At 42.8% G+C, this 9,530-nt stretch overlaps 1 long non-coding RNA gene across 1 annotated transcript; it reads right to left on the bottom strand.

Moving 5' to 3' along the window:
• Positions 1 to 8,946: 8,946 nt before the first annotated feature.
• On the bottom strand, positions 8,947 to 9,526 carry LOC146753887 (uncharacterized). Its single transcript, XR_014939303.1, has 2 exons — positions 9,322 to 9,526; positions 8,947 to 9,238 (listed from the first exon to the last, which is right to left on the bottom strand). It is a non-coding gene; the product is annotated as an uncharacterized LOC146753887 (long non-coding RNA).
• Between the last annotated feature and the right edge of the window lie 4 nt (positions 9,527 to 9,530).

Raw genomic sequence — 9,530 nt, forward strand, 5'->3', positions numbered from 1 at the left:
TCTCTCTTCATCTGTAAAATTTCTCTAAAATTTCATTTTACATTTGCATGCCACTTAGCAGAGGACATCAGATTCATTGCAGTGTAATTTACAGTAAATAATCCTTCTTTTGTTTCTTGATCTTAGAAGCAACTTGGAACCACTATCAGGTTATGAATGACGTCAGGAATTATTTGTTTTTTGTCACTAATACTTTCTGGTGATTTTCCAACTCAAAACATTCTGTGGTACTCTATGATGTGCAAGAGAGGCACTTCTGTACAAAACGTGCCTGAGAAATATGTTGTCCCAAGAGATTCTACATAAAAATAATGAAATCAGCAAATATGAACTCTAAGGTATGTATTTATACCATGCAAGGCAATGTCAACTCAGAGAGGATCTTCTGCTTGCTGCAAGTAATGCCACATTAACTGGTATGCTCAAAATTGTCTGGCAAGATAATGGCTCCAGTGGCATGGAGATCTACACATCAGTTGTAGCTGGTTGAAAATGTCTCTTATACATTGTTGCAGTGGCAAAACCTTAGTATAAATGACATAAGTGTCCCTAATTGTAAGGCCCCTACTGTATCTCCTACGGGTACCTAGCAGTGCTAAACTGGGTTGAGTGGCACATTTTTCCTTGTTCTTTGTTTCCTTGTCCTTTTTTTTTGGGGGGGGTAGGGGGGGAGGGGACAGGTGAGGAGGGAAGGTGTAAGGGGAATAACACGGCTCTCAATACTGCAAGGAAAGCTAAGGTGTTCATCTCATAGAATAATTTTTTTGTATCTCCAGATAGCAAAAGGTATGATGCAAGGTAAAAAAATAAGTTATGTTTCTCTCCAACACATGATACACCCTACCCTGAGCAGAGTGAGGTGTCCTCACATGCCTTTGTGAAGCAGAAATCCAGATGAGTCATTCCTTTACTCAGAATTTCCATCAAGATCAATAGAAGAATATGCCTTCACACTGCAGACTGAATGAGCATTACTTTCTTCAGAGGGTGGTTGCCAGGGCTGCCAGAAGAAAAGTGGCACAATTCTGCTATTGTAGAACCTCGAGGAACTGTTGCTAGGAGAGTTAAAGTGTAAGTTAATCACAGCACCCCTAGGAACAAGCCTGTTGTCCAAACTTGTGTTCATCATGCGGTCTTCCACATTCTGCTTTGTGCCTATGGACCATAACTGAAGTGCTCCTTAGAGACAAGGGTTGAGTAAAGAAAGAAAAATGCTGAGACCATGTCTTGCAAGAAGGCTCTAGTGCTGTGTGAATTCTAGTGAGGGCCAGCCTGTGGTCAGAGGGAGGCCAGGAGGTAAGTCAGGGTTTTGTCCTGGGATGCAGTGGATTCAAATCCTAGCTGACATGAAACACATTGCATCTAGCACTGCATGTTGTGCAGTGACCAGGATGGTGCTTTTATTTTCCTTCCCCAGGTGTGTTGTCCAGATTGGGAAAATTTTGCAGTAAGGCAGGCCTTATTAGTTTTAGTGAGCCTAAATCAGGGGGGTTGAAGCTACAGTGGACTCAAGGGAGACCCACAGGATTCTCAAGTCACTCAAAGTAAATGGCAAAAAGATGTTTAGTACACTGAGATTCATCTCAGCATCTTGCTCTGAGCTCAAAGTAGAAGCTGCAGCATGATGGTGTTCAGAGACACACAACTAAGCAACAATTTAGTAATTTATCTTCCTATATCAAACTGTCTTCCATGAATTTATCTGCTGCTAGGGAATGATATGCAGTGACCATAGCTAAAGTAGAGAGAGCAAGGCAGATCTGACTTTTGTTCTTTGAAGGCTGGGTGATGAAAGGAGGTGGAGAGAATAGGCGACTTAACTACTGACCTGTGGGGCAGAGGTCACTTGAGAGCCAATCTTAAATCTAAAGGCCAAAGACAAAGTGTCAGAATAGAAATCCATCAGTTTTCAGGGACATAATTGTATTTTTAATGCAGCAGCTGCTAAGAGAATTGAAAGGGAGAAGGTGGATAGAAGGGAAGAAGCTCAAACAAGTAGAGAGGTTACAGAAGGTAGACAGGTTACTATGTATCTGATCAACAGATGTATCTCATTGAATTCACAGAATATCACTGTTCTGTTGATAAGCCACTGCTAGAGTATTATTGCACTCTGGGTTGATCCAGGTCTTTTCTGTGAGAAACAGACTCATCTCATTGTATTCCCTGCCAGCTCCCTTACTATGTGTATGAACCCAACTGTGCATAACTGAGGGTCCTCTGCTAAGTTCCAGCTTTAGCATCTTTTGGAAAGGGATCCCCCTGGCAAAAACACAAAGAGTAGCCATCTGTGGGGTGCCTGGAACACAAATCTTATGAAGAGCAGCTGAGAGAATTGGAATTGTTCAGTCTAGAGAAGAGGAGGCACAGGGAAGACCTTACTGCTCTCCACAGCCACATGAAAGAGATTGTGGCAAGGTGAGGGTTGTTCTCTTTTCCCAGATAACAGTGATAGGATGAGAGGGAATGGCCTCGAGTTGTGCCAGGGGAGGTTCAGGCTGGATATTAAGAAGAACTGGAAGAGGCTTCCCAGGGAGGTGATGGAGTCTCCATCCCTAGAGGTCTTTAAGCAAAGTGTAGATGTAGTATTTGGGGACATGGTGTAGTGGGTAATACTGGTGGTATATGAATGGTTGATCCAGATGATCTTAGGGTTTTTTTCCAACCTTAATGATTCTATGATTCTGTGTTTGCAATTCCTCTGCTGAGTGTCAGTGTCACAAAAGAGCATAGGGATGGCTCAGGATGAAGGGTAGGAAGAAGTCTTTGTTGTGGTCCTCAGTATGGACTATGTTAGGCCTCAGATATGTCTTCTAACTTTTGTGTTGGCAAGCAAAGCAGGGAAGTATTCACAAGTATAGATAAGAAGTTTCCCATGACTCTACCTTTCTGTTCCATTACAGCTGGCTAGTTCTGAACAACACTGAATAGCTCAAACTGGGGTAAGATCCTTCATAGTGTTCAAGGTTAGCCATGAAATACCACTGTATGATGCCCAAGAAACCTGTCTGTGCTTAACAGGGGTGAACCCAGGATGCAGATCAGTGTTAACAGTGGAGCTGGTTTATAGTACTGTTTTTCTCTTGGTGACTGTTTTTGGCAAACCCTGGATGCCCTGGAGCTGAGGGAAGCCAGCAACAGCCAGTATTAAATCTTCATGAAATCAAAGCAAAATTACTGTGTTCTGATATGTAGATATACAACCAACTAAAATATAATCTACAGAATTACCAGATTCAAGGCTACATTATTAAATTAGAAGACGTTTTACAAGGTTTTACACATACTGGAAAGATGTGAGGACTTTAAAGAAGAAACTACAATGGCTAAAAGCACTTGGACTGGAGGGAGGCTATTAGACCTAGTAAGCTAGGCACAGAAACTCATGCCAACTGACTGTGACCCAAAGTATTTTACTGCCTGTAGGGTAAAAAGTGCTTCAGAAGGAAGTATTTGGCCCTACTAAATGCTGAGTAACAGCTTCAGTTGTGATCTCTGTCACTCTGAATGGAAAAAGCCCATTGCCAGATGTAAGGATGGCTGCTGGCTCTCTGGAACAAGTGAGCCTGGCAGACTGGGTTTGCCAAAAGCATTCAGCACTGGCACTGGCTTGGATGGGAAACATTCCCTCCACTGCAAAGGCAGCAGAAATAACTTGGTGCTGAAGGGAGCTGCCCTTTCTGGATCATCTTTTCTCTGCGTTTCCAGGCACAGAAGAGCTGCCAGCTGCTGTGTGGTGAACATGCCCAGCCAATGCATTTGGCAGAGGATATTCCAGTCTCAAAGGACACATTACTGCACAGACACAGTGCAAACGGGTGTTCCCCAACACCTACATATGGGTATGGGGACAGAAACTCATTATAGGCAGTGTTAGCAGACAAATTTTATCAATCTATTTTGAACTTGTGAGCAGATTATAAAACATTTGTAAATATATTCCTCTCATCATCTCTTGGACATCTGCTAAAGTTCACTTCAGGTCATGTGCAAATTTTGTCTTTAATATCTAATTCTTCTTTCAGATGAAGGGAAAAGAAAAATAAGAAAAAATGAAAAGGAAATACCTTTGAAAGTGAGAGAAAGCACGTATGATGGTTCTTACATGTCTGGCACACTTGTCTTGTAGGTGCATAGACTTCCCCTGTGTTACTTTTGTATATGTCACCCACAGAAAACAGAACACCTCATTTCTGCTACACTGAGTAAATAAATCAAATTGTCAGGTAATTCAGAAAGCCCTCGTTCAGAGACTTTTATTAATTTCAAAATTTTCCACAGTGTCTTTTAACAGCACAGGCTGCTGAACCAATACATATAAGTAGTAATTATATTTTTAATACCCTGATACATTTTATGTTTTTGTTAATATGTTTCTTACATCAATTGCCTACTTCTAAAGGTAAATAAGTGAAAATGATGGTAAAATGATTTAAAAAACCCTCTTCTTTACTTTTTCTCACTTAATCATTTAAACACTTTGCACAGATCCCAAGCATGTGCTGTTAAGGTAAATAGAAGCGGAAATAGTATTTCTTGAAATTCACAGGTTTGCATCAGACAGGGGCTTGTCATAAATACTGCCTGTAAGCTTGACATCCTCTGATATTTATGTTTGCTTTTATCCTGAAGAAGTCTAAGGCTGAGGTTCACAATAAAACTCTTGATCTTGAGGGCTCAACTTAAAACATTTCAGGGCTGTCATGAGTGCTTTTTGGGGTGCTTTTTGGTTAGGGAGATTTTATGATTTACCTTGTAATTTTTGACCATGTGTGCTTTTAAGATATCTCAGAAAGATGAATGTGAATGGAAGAGCTGGCAGTGCAGAAGCAGCACTGGAAGGCATGTGAAGACTTCACTAAGTGAGGCACCTAAAAATAATTTCATACAGCTTCCTGTATATATAAGAATGTGAAGTCTCAAGCTGCTTTTAAAACCTGTGACTCTGGATTTGTGTCTTGAGTCCTGTAGGAAGGTTCTTTTCAGGGAAAGAGCAGAAAGGTGCTAATTAGGGCAGGCACTAAGGCAATCAAGCAGATTATTTGCCCATTTTAGCAACACAAGCTCACTACAGGAAAAAACAAAAACAAAACAAAACAAAACAAAAAAAAACAAAAAAGGCCAAAAACCAAAACAATACTCTCACCACACTCCGCCACCCCCACTCAGTAGGCTTTTTTCCTACAATGTCTCTTATCAGTCTCTTGCAGAGATTCTAAAGCTCTTATCTTGATAGTCCAGATTACCAAACTGATCTCCTCTCCATGACAAATAGAATCAATATTTTCTACTGTCAGCAAAGCTTCATTCCCAATACAGATAATTCAATTTACAGGATTCTCTCCTCTCCTCTCCTCTCCTCTCCTCTCCTCTCCTCTCCTCTCCTCTCCTCTCCTCTCCTCTCCTCTCCTCTCCTCTCCTCTCCTCTCCTCTCCTCTCCTCTCCTCTCCTCTCCTCTCCTCTCCTCTCCTCTCCTCTCCTCTCCTCTCCTCTCCTCTCCTCTCCTCACTCCTCTCATCTCCTCTGTCTCCTTCTCCTCCCCCCAATTAATTCCTATGCTTTAATACCATCTAAGAGTCCTTAGTGAGAAGAGGATCTGCTTGCTATGCAGGTGCAAGTTTTCAGCACCACAGCACAACAGCAATATCACCCCCTTCTGCCCTCCTCAGGGCTTCTCTTTGTGAACCACTTTTTCTTTTTCTTCCTTTTCAGCTCTACAACCCCATGAAGCTAATCTGATTATGCTAATTTGTACTTCATGAACCCAAACACTGTAAGGGATCTGTGGAGGGTAAGCTGGGCTGGGGATGAGGGTGGTGAGGACAGGATTGAGGGTGTGGGAGGGGGGAACACACCATTGTCTAATGGGTTCAAGCCAGTTAACAAAAAAAGCTGTCTGCATTGTCAGACAAAGCACACTCTGGGTAACCCCTTGCAGCTCTTGACAACTTAAGAGTGTTCCAAACCAGCCTGCGTTACTGAGCAGAAATGGGAGCAAGGAGAATATACAATGAAGGCACACAATGGAAAGTCTGTTTCCTGTTGAACGCTGCTTTTCTTTTTCCTTAACTAATCCTTCCCAGAATCTAGTAGTTGAAGTATGGTCCATGGATTGTTAGTCAGGTGGTAGCTATGGCACTAGACAGCTCCTGATACAACCTCATCTGTCCTACTAGACTGAGGCTGCACTCAAAAATTACTGAATAATGGGCCGTGAGTTTTCAGGCATGCACACACAACTGCAAATTAGAAGCCACCCCTGCAGGAGCTGACTATGTTCCCTGCCTTGTTTTACCAGCATTATCTTTGCTATAATTGAAACTGCTAAGGAAACTGTGCTGCAAGAATAGAGAAAATCTGTTTTCAAGATAAAAGCAAATTTATTGTAGAGTTTAGGCAATCACAGAATCACGGAATTGTTTAGATTGCCAGGGACCTCCTGAGATCGTCTGGTTCAGCACTCCTGCTTAAGCCATGCCACCAAGAGTAGGTTACCCAGGCTTACACCAGTTGAACTCTGAATCTCCACAAACCGAGTCCGTAACCTCTGTTTCCATCCTTACACACACTCACAGTAAGAAAATATTTTCTTGTGCTCAGATGCATTTCAAGTTTATAATTCATGCCCATCACCTACCATCCTGTCAGCAAGCAACAACGAGGAGTCCAGGTCCTTCTACATCATTGCCTCCCAATACACATTTTCACACACTGATGAAATTCCCCTCAGACATTTATTCTCCAGGTTGAACAGTTCCAAGTCTCAGATTGTTCTTCTGAAGAAAATGACCCAGTTCCTTAATCATCTCTGTGGCACTCCAATGGGCATGCTCCAGTAGCTACATCTCTCTCTGGGGAGACTAAAAGTGGATGGAATACTCCAGCCTCACCAACCATGACTGCTGCACACAGTGACTCTGCTGAAGCATTGGAGTAAGCTGATGCTTAGGACATAGACAACACAGCTTCTGCTAACTGTATTTGTCCAGATTTCAAGAATACCTTGTGTTTCATGTTGGAAGGAGGTATCTCATTTTCACAGATAACAGAAGTGCTGCCTATTGGATGCATAGATTACAAGAGAGGGAAGGGGGCACTGCAACATTTCCAGCAAGAGATGGGCCTGAGCTTGCTGTCTCTAAAACTCCAATGAATGTGGTTTGCCCTTTATTAGCCAAAAGAGTATAGGAAAATACTAGATGTACTTTGTTGTTTACTTTTTCCTGCACTCATTTCAGGCATAAATTCTGAGTGGTGGTTTTTGAGAGACAATTCCTTCCTCTGCTAAAAATAAATTATTTGCTGTTGGGAAAATGGAAGGAAGACATTTGTTCTACACTCCACCTTTAGTAGTATGGCTCTCATTTTTCTGCAAAGCAGACTGGTTAGTCCTGCAGCCCTAAGCTGAATGTTTAAGGACAATATTTTATGAGAACAAATGGAGGAATAAAAATGACTGTCTTAAAGCTGCCATTTTATGTTCAGTTTGGGGCTCAGCTGTATTTGTACAGTGTTTCAGGACAGGCATTACATCTAGGACATTTGATAGGGTAGGAGACATCTAGCATCTTGCCAGCATTGCTTCTCTGTATCTTGAGATCTTTTTAGTGGAACGCGTCATGCATTATAAACCAGCATATAAACCACCATATAAACCAGTTGACAGTTAACAAAACTAGCACTAAACAAAATAATGAGTGGAATGACTAAGCCAAGAAGCAGGAAAAAAAAAAAAATCAGAAAGGCAAAATTAATATATTAAGTGCAAATATAAAAAATATGCTTTCTGAAATTACTACAAGTTGATTGGATTTCACATGAAAATCTCCTTTGTTTTTCTTTTTCCTGGGAAATACTGAAGCTTGAAAGACATGAGCCAAACTAAACAGTGTTTTTATAAGCTATGCTACATTGTACATGAATACATCCCATTACAAATAACATGATATCTGAGACAAAGTAATCACAGATCCTCTGCTTCTTGAAGGCCAGATTTTGGAAAGTACTGAACCATCTAAAACCCTCCAGTGTCTACCAAAATTTAAAGATCCATGCTTTTGCCCTACTGATGCATCCAACACAGAAAAGACAATTTAAATAGCAGTGCTTTAAATTCTGGTACTCATCTGGAGTACTGCGTCCAGGCCTGGGGCCCCCAGTACAGGAAGGATGGAAGCTGTTGGAGAGGGTGCAGAGGAAGGCCATGAAGATGACTGGGGGCTGGAGCACCTCCCCTACAAAGAGGGAGCTGAGTTTGTTCAGCCGGGAGAAGAGAATGCTTTGAGGACACCTCACTGTGGCCTTGCAGTATTTAAAAGGGGATAATAAAAAGGAGACGAATCAACTTTTTACAAGGCTAGACAGCGATAGGACAAGGGGAAATGATTTTAAGCTCAAGGACGGAAGGCTTACACTGGACATGAGGGGGAAGTTCTTTACAGAGAGAGTGGTGAGGTGCTGGAACAGACTGTCCAGAGGGGCTGTGGAAGCTCCATTCCTAGAGGTGCTCACTACCACCAATTGGATGAGTCCCTAGGCAGCCTGGTTTAGTACCAGACCTGGAGGTTGGCGGCCCTTCCAGTGGCAGGAGGATTGGAACTCCATGATCTTTAGGGTCCCTTCCAACCCAAGCCATTCTATGATTCTATGAACACAGCAGAATACTCATGAGCCCACTTTAAAATTCCTTATACACACAATATTCTTTTTATCATCTCACCCACAAGGAATGAGGGGAGACCTGTTCTTCTAGTTTAAAAATCAGAAAAACACCCACATTTTACTAATACGCACATACAAAGCATAACCAGCTTATAAACTAATGCCATCCTCTCATACTGACAGCAGAACCTCCAGTAAAGGATGCCATATGTACATGAGGATCTGAGTAATCCAGGCAGCTGCTGCCAGAGGTGCTGCACGAAAAGATGAGTAGCTGTGCTGGCATTTCATTGTAGCTGGGTTTATTTACGTGAAGGGCAGGCACAACAGCACGCACCTCTGCGGTGTAAACACCGCCACCGAGCACGTGTCGCTGGCCCACATTTTCTTTCACGTCACTCAACCTTCGTTGCAGTCGCTGCCGATTTATTTCCCTCCCTCTCGTTGTTGGCACACAGAACCGAAGGGCTGCTGGTAACGAGCCTGGTGCCGCTCAGTGGCACAAAGCAGTACTGCAGAGAGCAGAAATGGTTCCACAGCTTGCGGGCAGAACATCCAGCCAGGAAATCCTCTGCTGCTGCACAGGAACACGTCAGCACTCAGCGGGAGACAAAACGATACCGACCCATATTCTACCAGAGGATGCAGCTACCAACGTACCGCGTTTTACCACCCATCAGCTGTGGAAGGCGATAGGCTGCTCTAGAAAATAACTGGTTTTCGTGTCTGCACTCAAGCATAGAAAGGAAGAAACCGAGAGCAAAACGACTGAAATAAAGTTCAGACAGAAAGCAGCCCCTCACTGTTCAGGGAGGGTCACTCCCCCGCCCCCTCCGGCCCCATCCCTCTGAAGGGATCAGACCCGGCCC

This window comes from Coturnix japonica, chromosome Z, assembly GCF_054131305.1.
Source record: "Coturnix japonica strain WE chromosome Z, WE-NBRP24, whole genome shotgun sequence".
Classification (NCBI taxonomy): domain Eukaryota; kingdom Metazoa; phylum Chordata; class Aves; order Galliformes; family Phasianidae; genus Coturnix; species Coturnix japonica.